The following is a 17,337-nucleotide window of genomic DNA, read 5'->3' as shown; positions in this document are numbered from 1 at the left end:
AGCGCGTTTGCGCAATTTTTTTAATAAACACAAAACACAGCAAATACAAAAATCAAAATAAACACCTAGCTCCTCTTGAGCACTAACTCGACTTTCAGGAACACCCTGACTAACGCGGGACAGCTACGCTGTTTACCCGTCCTTCCTAAACACACCGGTTTCACACAGCACTTACTTTTTCTTCATTTGGCTACTCGGAGACAGCGCACCTACTGCCTCCTTCCACTCAGCAGCCCCGAGCAGACTGCTTGCTCTCCTTTTAAACTTCCGCACCTGGATCTAAATTTTAATAATGCCCAGGTGCGGATAATAATTAATAATCAAACAATTAAACCAAACAATAAGCAAATCAATTGAAACAATAAAGCAATACAAATCCAACAAAAAGGTGCATTCCCACATGTTTTTTCCCTTGCAGGGAGGTTTTAACCCCCTCCCTGCCGTCTCTCACAACCCGCTATATTACAATATATATATATATATATATATATATATATATATATATATATATATATATATATATATATATATATATATATATATTTAAAACAGCATTTGCCAGGCACTTATTAATTGTGTGCTAAAATGCATTTCACTGTGCAGCACAGAGCAAAAATAGCTTTCCAGTCCATATAAATATTTATGATAAATATATCAATTTGTGATAAATATTTAATGGTGAAATAGAGTTTGTCGATGAAGGTTTAAGGAGCAGAGAGACTTCATGCATCTTCCATCGCCACCTAAACACTGCGGCTCTCAATCCAACTGAGCATGTTTGGGATAAACTTGAATGAAGCCTTCATCATCACAATCCTCTGCCTACCTCTCAGCACCAACTGTGGGAAATATTAATGACTGAATTGAGAAACATCCCTCAATGACAGCAGGACTGGAGGAAACAAAAAGAAAAAGATTTGGAAATTGCATGAATTCCAGATATTAGATATTCTGTTTGAAGTCAATTTCCTGCAATTCTTCACCTGTAAAATGAGTTAAAACTACAAGAAAGTCAAGCAGACAACATTTGGGGAAACCATTCGCCACAACGTCTGTCTACTTCACTGGAGGTACTTCTAGGTTTATGATTGAGTCTGAGGACTTGATAGGATTTGAGGGTCTCTGATGTGAACTTAAATGAATCAGAGGAAGCAACAGAATGCTACCTCATGGGGGGCCAGAGAAAACTGCCCTGCGAGCTTAATGTTTGACATTTCTGCTCAGTGTGGTGCTTGACTTGTTTCTACTTGCCCTGTCTTTGTTGCATACTTTTCTCTGCACTGCTTTGGTTATCCCTGATGTAGCTTTTCTGAACTCCATAGCACAGCAGGACTTTCATTATTATATTCTTTTAAAGTCATTCCCCAGCACCCAAAAGGAAATGCTGACTAAGCTATACTGCTGATGTTCTCTGAAAGTGTGAATCCTCTCTGTTATTGTGAACTCGGTAAGCTTGGTGATATTCATGCTGTACATGAATTCCGGCGTAAATATAAAAATGAAACCAGGTCACGTTCACTGGTGTTAAAACAGAGACACAAGAGTGGACAGCAGACCTTCAACTTGTCTTCCTTTGAAAATAAAGAGGCAACCAAGCTCCAAGTTGACAACCACCTGTTAGCTTTGTTAATGGTTAATGAAGTAGCAAGCCTGCATGCCGCATTCATGTAATTAATTATTGTGATTGTGTGTCTGGTTGCACAGTGTAAGGTGTGCATTGGAGGACATAATAAACAATTTAATGCTACTTTTTAAAAATTACAACTGTTGTGAGATGATAGAGCCATGCTATGAAAAAAGTTTCTGGAAACATGTGAAGGATCTGCTTCATCTGTACAAATACCATGTTTATAATAAATAACTTAAAACAATCAATGGTTTACAATAATAAATAAATAAATGAGTTAGTTCAAGGACATCCATACATGGGTTAAAAGGATTTGACAATCATTGACAAATTAAAATAAAAAAATGTTAGAGAATCATGCTATATAATAAACTAATCAAATGCTTTAGCTCTAACACTTTATTGACATAGCCTATTATTATTATTATTATTATTATTATTATTATTATTATTATTATTATTATTATTAGTAGTAGTAGTAGTAGTAGTAGTAGTAGTAGTAGTAGTAGTAGTAGTAGTAGTCGTCGTAGTAGTAGCAGCAGTAGTGCTAGCTGCCTCTATAAGGTTTATAACATCCTTCATAACACATTTATAGATGTTGAGACCTAGTAACAGATTACTATATGTAATAACGCATCTTGGCTCAGTGGACCAGTGAAAGAGTCTCCCAGGAATACGGTCTGGCAAGGAAAAGCAAGGTATAATACTTCATGTTCACTTTGCTTACCTAATACAATGTTTTCAATATGCAGGGCTATGTTTTGCTGTAATATCATAATGGTGTGCAGCAGATATTATTGTTTTGAATGGTATGGCTTATTTATGAATGCACAGCTTGCAGTTTTTCAATGAGTCAAAATTGGATTGTTGGTAGTCAAATGTCTTAAGCTATGTTCAAAGGCGATTGTGCCACCAATAATTTTTTATTTGTAGAACCATTTTCAATGTGAAGGCTTTGGGATTTACTCGCTCAGTATTCGTCACTGTCTCTTTTTTATTTTGTATATCTTGGATTCTTAGTTAAAAGGGATAAGGAAGACAGTGATAATCTTTTTGGCTGGAGATAATATTAGAAAACTGCCTGAAGCAGTGGCTTGATTGACATCTTAATGGAAAATGGACTTTCAGCACTTCAAATCGCATTAGAAGATTATAATACAGCATGTAATGACTCTATCTTGTGCTTAGGACACCCACTTAAGTAAACGATGAGATATACCTTCCAGTTTAGATTACCGCAAATGTGAAGAACCGTATAGGTAGCACTGCTGTCAAAGGTTACAAAAAATTAGGAAACACTATAATAGACTGATATGGGGTTTAAACATGCGGGGGTCTATTCAATTTATATTAACAACAGGTATCTAAAATGTTTGGTAAAATAGGGTCTGTGTACCAAGGTTATGAAAATCAAACACCAATCATATGAGCCTTTAGTGCATTTCCGTCTGTGTAACACAGTCCAGAATATTTTTTTCCCCAAATGAACAACTGAATAGAAGTATGGCACAGTCAAATCAATTCCCAAATGCTGATACCCCAGGGTGTTTTATGAGAAACCCACCCTTGGCACCTTTGGCAACTCAATAAAAAGTTAGATAATCCATAAAGTTCTGTTTTTGTCGGGAAGCCTAACTAAATCCATAACTAAAACGGCTATGAATAGTGAGTGAACTATATAAATGTTACTGATTTATAAACAATACATCATGACTTCAAATTGCACTTGCAAAACTTGTAAAAGCTGTGTTGGATGCATAAAACAACAAAAAAAGGCCTTTGTAAAAAGGATTGTAACTCTGCCTGTGTTGTCCCAAACTATATACACCTGGTTATTAAGGTAATGGCTCAGTTCAGGGCAGGTTAGAAACGGCACTATCTCTCTGTATATGTAACAGGAGCCAAGTGCACCAAGTTACCCAAATGGTTTAATTTTCAATTTTATAGCCAGTGCTGTGCCAGCTGAGGGCAGTTACGCACTGAACAAAAATATAAATAGTTGAACATGCTCTTTATGATTAAGAAAGGCTGTCCTAAAACCAGGGAACAAAATACCTATGAAAGAGATAGGATCAAAGATAGATAATTAAAAGTTGTATTACCAGTATACAATGGTAAATGTAAATCTGACACTCAGGTCAATAGTTTTGTAACAACTGCTAAAGGCGTATTTCATAGAAAACACACACATCTCAATAGAATCAAAGTAATATACTGTACATGAATATTCAGACTTAATTGGCAAGGCAATTCTCAGATATAGCAGCAATTATATAGACTTGATATCAAATACTAATTGAATGGTTAGGGTCAATAAAGGAAACTGCACAAGTAATCATTTAAATTAAGATTACATGATAATTAAGTTAAATAGTTTAACGTGAATAAAGAAAATAAGTGAACTTATTACCATACATATAAAAACAAGTGTAGGTGTTACTTACTAACACATGCTTTGCATTCTCTTTACAGTACATTACCACTATAATGCTATAAAGCAGAGTTATACTAGTGTAGAGGTACCTTTGCCTCTCCAGACATTCAGTAAACCCATTCTTGACCGTGGTCACTCATGGTATAACAATGACTGGTCGTGATGAATAACCATGTTTAAAAACATATACCATGCATGGTATGGAAATGGTTAAACACAATTAAAACACATGGGGCCCCTTTTAGTAACGTTTGCAAAGCCCCTAAGGCAAACGCAAAACACTTTTGCGGACAGTTACCGCACCAAAGTCAGGCTCACGTGCACCTATGTGATTTAGCAATCGTGTTTTAGTGCCCAACCGGCAAGTCAGGGTTAGTGCTGGACATGGGCTGAACTTTACGGGTGTGTCCTCATTTACATATAAATGTAGAATCAACAGTGGTAGCGTTTGCGTTTCAATTGACATGTGAAAACCAGGTCTAAACTCTGCGCAAGTTACATGGTCGACTATAAATACTGCTGAAACTACCAGGGACGCAGGTATAGAAAAGAGAGAGAAAAAAAGAGAAATAAAAGAAATATGAAGTGCACTAGATTTCTACGTGGCCAGACAAAGAGAGAGGAGGAGGAGGAGACATCCCTACATATTTAGAAGTCATCTGTCTTTTCTGAGCTTGTCCGACACACAATGTATGCAGCAATTTTGCCTAAACAGACAAACAATCACTGACATCTGCCAACTGGAAGGAGACATGCGGAGAGCACACTGTTTGCCTGTAGCATAAGGGTACCCGCTGCACTAACATTGTATGCCATTGGCTTGTTCCAATATACTGTGGGTTACTGTAAAGCCATAAGTATTTGCGACCAAAATATTTGGCGAATCACACCCATAAAAACAATTTTGCTCCAGAAATGTTGGTTATGTTGTACTATACAAAGTATGTATTGTTAGTGGAATTTGATTTCGTGCCAAAAATGTTTGCATTTTTTTTTTCATACACGGAAAACGCATAATAAAAGGCTCACAAATATTTATGGCTTTACAGTGTTCTGCAGACATGAGCCAGTTGGCTGTGCAGTGCGAGATGTACCTGCAGCTTTAGTAAAGCGGGCAGGAGAATTCATCCATTTCCCTGTCTCTCACGAGCTGCAACAAAATACAAGCAGAGTTTTTTTGGGAGGTATGGGTTTCCTGGTGTCCTGGGAGCCATCAACTGCACGCATGTGCAGCTACGCGCACCAACACAGAATAGGCACCTCTACATAAATCATAAGGGGACCTATTCTGTCAACGTGCAAGAAGTGTGTGATGCCAACAACTAATTGGGTGAACATTTGGAATACTCCAAATGCGATTCCAATGTCTGGACACATGATTCGCTATTTGGTATAAGTTAGCCCACGCATGAGACCCGACTTCTAAATGACGTTTTCTTGTGCTAGCGCGGTAACACTGTCATTTTTGCCATAGCGAAAGCGGCTGCGCACATATAGGGCCCCTGGTGCAGCATGGTGGAAACATTGGCACATTGCAGTTGATTTTGATATCCTTTTACTATGCAAGATTACTGTATAACCAGAGCTGAAAATGTACAGAGATTGTGCAACTTTAGGAATTGTGTCTCAACATCTTATACTCTTCAGTTGCTTACTTTAAGAAGTCTTACTTCATTGTGAATAAGTCAGCAACATACACAGACAACAGTGAGACAAATCACTACTGTACCACACCTGGAGATTAACCAAACAGTATATCTATGTTGCAACCAGAAGTTGATATCCAATGACTAACAACAGGATATGCAATTATGCATGTACAGTATGTAATTGTATTCCTGCTGTAAGTAGGAGTTGCCTGGACTCCAACAAGATTCGAGGTTTAAACATTTTGATCTACAAGTGCTTTGGAGTCAAAGATGATATTGCTTTAAACGATAACCAATGCCTCTATGAATTATTTCAAAGCATCATGAATGTATACTCTATTATTGCTTCATAGATCCCATCAGCAGTAGTGTTTGATAAAACCTCTTTGTTCAGAAGAAGTCTGTAAAAGGACATGGTTATAAGTTTTATGTTATTCAGATCAATACAAACGGTAATTTAAACTAAAGTGTTATTATTATTATTATTATTATTATTTATTTCTTAGGTGACGCCCTTATCCAGGGCGACTTACAATTGTTACAAGATATCGCATTATTTTTTACATACAATTACCCATTTATACAGTTGGGTTTTTACTGGAGCAAGCCAGGTTAAGTACCTTGCTCAAGGGTACAGCAGCAGTGTCCCCTACCAGGGATTGAACCCACGACCCTCCAGTCCAGAGTCCAGAGCCCTAACCACTACTCCACACTGCTGCCCATTATTGAGAATATGGTCAAATTATGTAAAGCGGTAAAGTGGTTTTAATCCTACATGCTGATTTGTTCACAGCACAATATCCTCTGTTGTCATTTATGTACCATTAATACTGAATCGGGCAATGGGATTTCACGGCCACTGACTGACAGATGTACAAACCAATGAGAACCCCCAATTTCTGGTGCAAGAACTAAAGCACTAAGCCATCCCCCATAGATTAATCACATTATTTAACAACAAATGGATTACTTCAGATTGTCAGTGAACGCTATCAAGTTATCAAATTAACAGCAGGAATGTTCTATGTTTATCTTTTTGATTAAACATGCTCGGGCTCCATTTACAATTCGGATTGCATTTCTCAGGGCCCCTTTACTGTTTATTCAAGAGAGATACAAATCTCATTAGTTAAAAACAAAACACTAACAAACTACACCATCAATTCTCATCTCTGGTGGTTACAATGATATGTGGCTATTATTTCACAGGGAAAATCTGTACAGACAATGGGAAAAAGTGGTTTTCTAAACTGAAATAGTAACAGCTTTTAATACACTTGTACTTAGGCTTTTTAAGCTTTCTGATCTCATTGTCATTGCCATTTCTGTGCAAAACAATATTCAAGTTGATACAGAAAATTCCTTAATGTTAGAGGACACCAGCAGAAATGTGAAACACTGCTCAGCTTTACTGTACTGCTTAGTTATGTGCACCATTTTATGAAATACTTCATTTAAAAAGGGCTTATATAACCAATGGTTAATAAAGTGGGCCATGATTCCTGAGTGCATACTATCAATGATAAAGAGTTGAGTCCTTGGTTTATATCTTTGATATCTAGCTAATGAAATAGGAAACTTGTATGCCTCATTACCTATTGAAAGCAGGCTCCTTTACACCCAGTGAAACGCTTACAATTGCAAAGCACACGTCTTCCTGTAAAAATTCAAACTTAAGTGGTGAAAGTGGACTCTATCGCACTGACAGTAATGCACTAACAAAGGGAATGTGTATTCAAAGAGTGGATGTGCAGTTAGGTTTTAATTGACATTTGTAAGACCTACATTATTTGTTACAGCCACAATATTAGACACAGAAAGAAACTAACACAGAGAGAACACACTGACTTAGTATAATGCAGCTACATATAGTTTTAAAGTAAACTATTTATCCAACTCTCTTTGAGATATATCTTATACTGTATTAATCATTTGTAGCTGTTTTGATGAGTGTAATGCATCAGGTCAAAGGGCAAACTTCCCATAATCACCTGCCTGACCGACATGTCCTTACATGAATTAGCAGAACCACTGCATTAATTTGGGCACAGAGATGACTTGCATCAGACCTTTTAAAAGTGTATCATGGTATTTTTGCATGGTAGTTTCCCCATTCTTCTCCCATATGTGGCAGTGCACAAGCCATGCTGATGTAAATAGCGTGTGTGGGGGAATGTAAGGTTGACAGGGATGGGGTTAAATCTGTCCCTGCCAGCAATCACAGGTGTGGCCATTCCCCAATTAGGTAAATAATGCTAATTGGGGAGTGGCCACATGTATAAAAGGAAGCAAAATTGTTTGTTGGAGTTTTTTCTTTTTAAATATTATTATTATTATTCTTTTGTAACTGTAGGGAAGGCTAATGCCCAGCCTACAAGTGATTTATTATTTTGTTTGAACTCTTTATTTTGGCCCTTGTGCCAGATTTTATGTTTGTTTTGTTAATAAATGTGCACACCACTGCTTAAACTGGCTCTGCCAGCCTCGCCACTACCAGCATCACCAGTGCCAGCATCGCCACTACCAGCATCACCACTGCCAGCGTCGCCACTACCAGCGTCGCCACTGCCAGTGTCGCCACTGCCAGCGTCACCACTACCAGCATCGCCACTACCAGCATCACCACTGCCAGCATCGCCACTACCAGCATTGCCACTGCCAGCATCGCCACTACCAGCATCGCCACTGCCAGCGTCGCCACTGCCAGCGTCGCCACTACCAGCATCGCCACTACCAGCATCGCCACTACCAGCATCGCCACTGCCAGCGTCACCACTACCAGCATCGCCACTACCAGCGTTGCCACTGCCAGCGTCACTACTACCAGCATCACCACTACCAGCATCGCCAGTGCCAGCGTCACCACTACCAGCGTCACCACTACCAGCATCGCCACTGCCAGCATCGCCACTGCCAGCGTCACCACTACCAGCATCACCACTACCAGCATCGCCACTACCAGCATCGCCAGTGCCAGCATCACCACTACCAGCGTCACCACTACCAGCATCGCCACTTCCAGCGTCGCCACTGCCAGCGTCGCCACAGCCAGCGTCGCCACTGCAAGCGTCGCCTGACACATCCACCAACATTTCTTTCAATGAGACCTCTGACTTTTGAAGGATGAAACACACCGACCCACCAAATAGGAGATGCAGCTGCAAAGGACGTGGAAAAAAGAAACTTCACGACAGAAGGAACAAAATAAGTCCCAACTTGAGCATCAAGAGATCATCGTAAATTTCAAAAGTAAGAAGGGCTGTCATCTCACCTCTAGAATAGCATTGAGCCAAAACTTAACAAAACTTACTTCATGGCCACTATTCCGTATAGTAACATTGCAGAAATAGGAAACACTATATGAGGTACAAAGCAGCAAAACTAATATGTATAAATGGTTATTCAAACAGATTTTACACCCAGCAAACATGAAAGCCCAAAGGTAAACTTAACTGAACAGTGCTAAGAAAGTTGCAGGTTACAGTCACAGTCTTTTGATAAATACTTCTTGTTTTTCGGCTATCCTTGTTCGTGTAATAACTACAGTACTGAAAGTTCATGGTGTATCCTATATAGATACTATATCTGAGCTAGCACAACTGCCCCAAAGCAATGCATAGCTAAAAAATTAGGTCTTTACTCTTTAAACATCTTTAATAAATAATGATCATCAGTACAAATCTGTTCCACACATAGATATCTAATGGAGACTTTTTTTTATCACAATTTCAATCCTTGTCAATTTTGGACTGTGTTTTTTTATATGCTGATGGACTTGGATTAGATTTTTGTTATGCATTATGGCATCAGCCAATGTTTTCAGATATTTTTTTAAAGGAGAGCAAGATTAAATTGTTTTAGGACTCTTAAATTCAATTTCCCTTCAATCCAATCTCAAATACACATACTTAATTGAATACAGTCCTTGAGATCTGTATCTAATTTGTCTTTAATATAATCTGATATATCTAGTTTATATGTATCTTAAAATTATGTTTTTAAAATCACGGAATCCTAACATGGCAATAAATAAATAATAAAAAACATATTTTTCTCAGTCTAAGGTTTCAAAGTGCTTTCATTAAAAGTAATTGGTACCAAGATACCTCCAGCACGACTTATGACAGCGGAAGATTAGTTGTAATTATCTTAAAACCTTACTTCAGATACTGTGTCATACCAAAGATATTAAAATGTCAAAAAAAAAAAAAGTTTTGATGTGGAATTCAATACCAGCTTACAGTATATCTGGAATTTGTCAAGCAGTTATTTTTAAGAGGGTTACATTTATGAGTACAATACACAGTGTTTGCAATCCTATAACATGAAAACCATCTTTCATGTGTCAATGTACTTCTCTTAAACAACAGCCACAGTTTTAAAAGTGTTACTTTTCTCTTATTAGCACTAGCAACAATATTACTGTTATTGTTGTGCGGAAACTCGTTTACATTATTTGCTGTTTATTGCATTGTTTTACATTAAACATTGACTGTTATATTACCTGTAATTCCTGTTATCAATGTTTAATATAATGTGAAAACAATCAATTACTTGAATTGAGGGTATAATGAACAGCTCCTTGTTTAAAGGCAACACATCCATTACTGTTCATATATGAAGTGTTTATTAATTGTAAATATAGCTTTAATGTACCATGAAATGGAACTTAAAAAAATATACTGTATATATTCTAAAAAAGTGTGACTGAGTTGCGTGATATTTGAGTAAAAGAAACCGTTACCACTTTAATTAGAAAAATCCAGCTGCTAAAGTTTTTCTCAATTAAAGTGATCCTAAAGAAATGTAATACGGTACATTATAGACATGTTGTGCTAATTTCATTACTTTGTTTTGAGCCCTGTTTAATTAAATTTCATATAACACCCAGAAATGTCTATGTTTGGTGCAGAAATGAGAATGTTGTTGTAGAGAGGTTGTTTTTTTTTTCCCCAGACTTATATTTAAAAAGTACTAATGTTATCCCAGTTCCTGAGAACATATGTTGGGGTATCTGGTTGCCCACATTTGAAAGGTATACCTACTACACAAGAAAGACAGCAACTCTGTGTGGTGATATAATTAGACAGGATATAAGCACTGTCCTTCACAGTGATATAACGCTTTCATGCCTATAACATTCCATGGTGTGCTACCTGCCAGTGAAACACATTTTGCTTCCATTAAAAAGAATGCTTCTTCTCAATACAATCAACTTCAAAGCACAAAACGTAACAATGGTTTTCTTTTTTCTTTGTCTTTTTTTCACTCAACTAATTCGAGATGTGATTAGATAAAACAATTACTGAAATGTGTGTGCTTTCTCAGAGGAAGGAAGCTAATAATATAAGCAGTTGTATTTTGTGTGTGTATATATCTTTAGTGATCATTTGAAAGAAAGCAAAACAAAGGACCTTTTTTATAAGGATGTTTTTATACAGAAAAAATGCTCCTAGTAGAATTATTTTACAGGAAAGCAAATGTTAATGTTATAGTGCTACTAGTGACAACATATGAATGCTTCTAATATCTAAAATAAACAAGCAATACAATAAGGAACTGATCTCAGTTACCCTAGAGTGTGCTCAGGTCTGTCTTACAGTGCCTGAAATGGGTGTCTATTGAGAAAGCATAAAATAAACAGCCTGTTACTATTATGTGGGAATTGATGGATCTGTGTTTACAAGATGGTTCTTTCTAGTTTATGAATGCACTTTTCAGAGCACAGACATAAAGCTGCTTTTCAAGAGACCTTGACGTGCAGTGAAGAAATGCAGGTTTACTTATAGGTGTAAACATTGATTGGCGTTGTAAAGCAATCCAGTTTCACCTTTGGCTATTAATTCAAGTGAATTCAGGTCAAGAGCACATTGAGCTTGTTAGGATATCAACTCATTGCTGCCCCCATCATGAAATAAAAAAGGTGATTTGTGTTCAAAAGACCTGAAACCAAGACTCAGTTACCCTTTAACCACTGGCTTGGTGGCTAAGGTCTGATAGGTGTTTGGGAAAACTGGCATGGGCTCTCATTGCCCTACAATTGGTCTGTGAAGAGAAGGCTATTACTTGTAAGTGTTTAAGACTCCCAGCACTACAGTACAAGCACTCTCTTAAGAATAAAGCTACAGCTAAAGTCAGTCAGGGCACTTATAAGATGATACACCCAAACCCCTTGAAACATGTAACTGATGGGATTATTTCATTTGATATTTGGCTGGGTTTGCAGATCCCAGTTTCTATTCTAGGACTTACCTGAAGTAATAGTTTAGAGTCCAAGATTAGTGCAAACCGTGGTCTGTAAAAGCGACTGACATTATTTCACTTGCATGAATAAAGATGGACTTTACCCTTAATTTGATTAATACACTTGCAATGCCATTGTGTACAACATATTGAAGTGAGCAGATGTGTTACCCTTTCTACTGTCTTGTTTTACATTGTCTTTCTTTGTCATTTTGTTTGTGACAAATGTGAAATTTCCTATACCAAGCTTTGTTGTGTTGGAAGCCCAGGGCATACATCATACTTTAATAACATGGTAATAACTGAGTTATTGCCAACATTTCCTTCTATTGCATGGTAACTACTAGTGGAATAAGTGTAAAATCACATGGAAACTGTCTGCACCACAGTGTTTACATCAGATTGGCTTATAAAATGTTCTGTTCACAGGGCCATTTCCATGTGATTGAATAGTAGATACTGTGTAACAGCAGGAACCATGGTTAATAACTGAGTTATTACAAGGTAATTACATGATATGTAACTGAAACTGCTACCTGCATGCTTGAGGAATTGTTTATTCTGTATTTATTTGGTGCAGCTATATTTTGCAAGGAAGAAAAGGGTTGCTCTCCATGCTTATATCCAAACTCCAGTCCACAGCGTACTTCCAGATTGCATAAATTCATCACAGAATGGGATGGTATGTTTGTTCCTAATGTGCCATCACACATTTAATGAAGCAGAGGTGATCTTTATATGGAGTGAAAGATGCAGTTATTCTTGGCAACTGTCCAGGGGTAACATGTATAAATCTTAAAATAGTTCTTATTAATGGAACAGAGTGCCAACAGCAGCTTTTAAAACCGGTCTTGCAGCATTTATCCCAAGCCCTGGACCTTCACCTTCAGTCTGACCACAAACTGATGGCATTTACAACAGGTCTGTGAAAGCTGCCCATGGGAATATTGTGTGGATATAGGCACTGACCTGAATACAATGCTGTACATGTTACCAATTGAAATAGCTAATCGAGAGAGACCATCAGTGCACAGGTTAGAGAACACTAGTGTTTTACTATTCATATTTATACTCACCCTATTGCACTATATTACAATTCTGGTACATAACTTTAATTCCAAAAAAATAAACAAACAAAACATACAAACAAAGACAAAGACAAATTAAATATAGTGTAATGCACATGACTTGGCAACATATTTAATACATGCACACAATTCTATGATTGTGAGGATGGAACTTCATACATTAACAAGACACATTTTTCCACATTATATCATTTTGCTTTAAGTACATGTGAGGCAACCTAAAACACAGATTGGGGTGCAAACTTAACACCTTGAGCTTACCATCCAGATCTGCGCCACTGTACAAAGGAAACAGGCTCAATTGGACGAGCAGTTATATACCTAAAGTAATGGACTACAGGGGTGTCATTCAGACTGGATATGGGTTGATGGATATCAGTACTTTGGGTAATTATTTGAATACTATTTTGGTGACCATCTCTAGAACTATCTCACAAAGAGATAAACATAGACTGTGTCAATGTTATGAAGTATAACAGGACTTCACTGGTGAATTCAAAATGAAAGGCAGGTTTTGAGATTGTGTTTGTTTTAACAAGAGCACTAATGCAGAACAACAAACCTGTTTGTATGTTGAGGGCTTCCTGTGGGAGAGACTGCCAGTTAGCATTGTTGGTTCTCATACAGGAACTCTGATTAATCAGAACCACCAAAAAAAATGCTGCAGTTTGCACAATGGATACTTCCTCCGAATTTCACATGCAGGTTATCTAGGGCACCTTTTTTCTTCCTTGCCAAATCAGAAATGGACTGAACTCATTATTGGATGGAAAGTATGACACATAAACAGCACAGTAAGAATAACTGTGCTTACATTTATTTTATTAGCATTGATAACACAATAAAACAATGGCTGTTTTAAAATGGAATATTATAGGAAAGAGGAAATTACATCTGTAAATTAAATGTGAATCTTTTGCTAGTACTATTACAATTGCCTGCCATGCTTATTTTCAATTACCACACTTGCCAACAACATATTTTACCATGGATAGGTTCATCTCATGCTAATCAGCCACTGTACATATGCATAGCATATTTTGGCACCATCATTTTGGCATGTTCTCCTGGTATACCCTGGGTCTCTTAAATAATGAGGAAGGTCAAACAAAATGCTGTTTGATGGTGCTGGCTACTTTCAAGCCTATAATGCTCCAATCCACCATGCCAGAATTATGCACGAATGGTTTGAGGACCATGACAGAGACTTCTTCCATGGTCACCTCAATCCCAGGTCTCAATCCAATTGAGCATGTTTGGAATGATCTTGACCAATGCATTCATCATCCAGATCCTCTGCCTACCTCTGCACTGATTGTATAGAATATTAATGACTGAATGGATTAACATCCTATGAGTCAGCTTCCAGCAATTTGTGGAGTCTATGCCACATGGTAAAGGCTGCGATCAGGGCATATGGTGACCCAAGATGAAATGATCTACAGGTCCTTAAAAAGTGGCAGAGAGCAGTGTATATATGGGACAGAAAGTGACAGAGCTTAAAAGGGTGTACAACTCAATGTCCCATGCTGCAACTCTTAGTCTGTATTTGTACTTATCTTAATAAACTGATTTCCAAATGGCCAAGATTAGGATGTAATGTTCTTTTTAAATGTATTTCTTACTGTCAAATGCATCTGTAGAATGCTTTGGATATCTTGTGAGGATGCACACAAATCTACAAAAATAAACTAGTTTACATAAATGGGACACTACATTTCCATCCATGCATAATTTTCTTCTTGGCTGGCTTTCCTACTGTAACTCCCATTTTGCATTTAGTTCCAGCCTTTAACTTGGAAGATTTAAATCTGATCACTTAATCTAATTCGTATATGCAAAGTAGATCACATTTGCATAATTCATTAGCACACTTCCATTAAGTTATAACATAATACTGTATGCTTTCCAAGGTTCATTAAGACCATTAGGTTGTTTTCACTTAGATTTACACAGCTACTAACATACTCATTCTGAATGTACTGTATAGAACTGTAGCAGACCATCTCTGTCTTGTTGTTCTAAATTGGGTTGATCCTGCTTTACTTTTCAGTGAAGGAAGGCTATTTCGTGTTATCATCACAGACAGGGCCAGCGTCAGGGGTGGGGGATGCAACTGCACCCAGGCCCAGACTTTGTGGGGGACCCCCAGCCCTGTGTCCATTTCTTTAAAAAATATATAGGTGCCGTCTAATCTACTGGGATTAGAAAAATAAACCGTAACAAGGTAGTATTGGCGGACTGTCAATCAAAACACAAATTCACAAATCAGAGCCAACAGATTGTCTATCTGTAGGCGGGACACAGAGCGAGAGCTCTGGCAATAGGTCAGTGTTAAGATCATGTGATTGCTCTGCTGGCAGATGTGTGATACTAACCAACGGATGGTAAAAATTCAGCATTTAAAAAAATATTTTTTAATCGTATCTTTTTTTTTTTTTTTTACTACCTTGCTACATTTTTGGGGTTTTTTTTCTAATCCCGGTTGATTACAGGGCACCTACATGGCCAGACAAATAACCTAGCGTGCTCATCTCTTACCTGATGATGTGAACTCTCCATTTCAAGTGGTACAGTACTGTACTTACAGTTCCAAGGTTGCTAGTGCTAGTGATCCTTCAGTAAACTGTCTTTGATAGAGAATTACTTGTGGTCAAGAATGTCACAGGAGACGTTGTCTGCGTTGGCTGTACTGTCATTTGAAAATAGACTTGCAAGACAAGTAAACTTTTTTGATGTAATCGAAAAATGTGCATTATATTGAATACATGTGTGCTATAGGCTAAGTTTTGTGTTTTTTTTATAGAAATGTTTTCCTACTAACTTTTGTATTTGATAACATTCATTTAAAAATCCTATGATTAATACGTTTTTGTGCCTTATTTGAAGCTATTAATATGTTTCACTATTAACTGAATTGAGTTATCAATCAAATTGATTAATCTTGTTACATAATTGATTTATTAAAATGTTTGGATATGCTGTTACTTGATTGATTACTGTCTTGCTCACAGTCGTCTTAAAATAATGAAATAACTTTAGAATATGCTTTGTTGGAAAATAACAAAATATATTTTTGGACTGATTCAAATTTTGCTGCTGATGTATTTATTTTCAAACGGTGTTCTTAGGTTAAGAGTTGCATGTTTTTCCTTTTTCTTTTTCTTTTTTTGGAGGGGGGGAGGGTCTTTACATTCTTGCACCAGGGCTCAGTAAATCGTAGCGCAGGCACTGAACACAGAGATGGGCTGCTCTCTATAGATCCAATTTTACAACCCAGGAGCTGAATGAATTTTAATTTAAAGCAAGTGGTGGATGGGGACAGATGAGCAAGACTGGGAAATATTACAAGATTACAGTACAATAATGAATTAGTGTGTGCATAATTCTGGAGGGCCTATTACCAATTTCCTAACATATACTGCAATAATAGTCTCCTATACAAGTACTGTGCAAGATACTACATTATTATACAATAGATCTTCATTACAAACTATATAAAATGTTGCTTATAATATAATTGGGAGAACCACTGTGTATATAGTTGTTGTAAAAAGTGTGGTTAGTTTTTTTTGGGTTTTTTTAATATATACATATTAGAGATTGAAGACGGTCCAAGCTAGAACAAATATCAGAAGATCTTTAAACATAGCAACAGGTTTTCCTGTACTCAGATATATTTACTACTGTATTACTGATGCATGTCAAATAAAATAATACGTGTACAAATAATACATTACAAAATTCAGTGAACTGTTAAAAAAACAGGCAACTTTATTATGCAAAATCCAACACCAGTTAGAAATCATTCTGAGGTGGTTATTCTCTATGGAGAGATGGAACACTGTATAGTTTTTCTGAAATAGATTTTTCTGCCCTTTTGCTTCAATCTTCATGCTTCATTCACTTTCATAAGTGAATTATACGTCTTTAAATTGGAACCAATAGTTTAAAAAGGGCAAGCCAACAATTACCCAATTGCTGCAAATCAACATAAAACACAAGAAAGCTACTTCGGTTATAGAATAGTATGTTGCCCTGTGCACAGGTTTGCATTGTGTTGAAACAACCCAAGAAATAATTTTCAAATGAAACCCCTTAATATATTGTTTAGTTAAAGGGTACATAAGGACATTTTATATTATATTGTGTTACATGTTCCCATGTGTTGCTACAACTGTTTACGTAAGGTCTGTGTTTTTTTTTTGGTTGTTTTTTTTTTAACATTTTGACCACTTTTTTAAACTTTTAAACTGCATTCCCTGCTTCAAGATGGCTTCCCATGTACCCGCATAG

Source organism: Acipenser ruthenus, chromosome 29, assembly GCF_902713425.1.
Source record: "Acipenser ruthenus chromosome 29, fAciRut3.2 maternal haplotype, whole genome shotgun sequence".
Classification (NCBI taxonomy): domain Eukaryota; kingdom Metazoa; phylum Chordata; class Actinopteri; order Acipenseriformes; family Acipenseridae; genus Acipenser; species Acipenser ruthenus.
The sequence above is the reverse complement of the archived record's forward strand: the minus strand, read 5'-3'. Positions refer to the sequence as shown.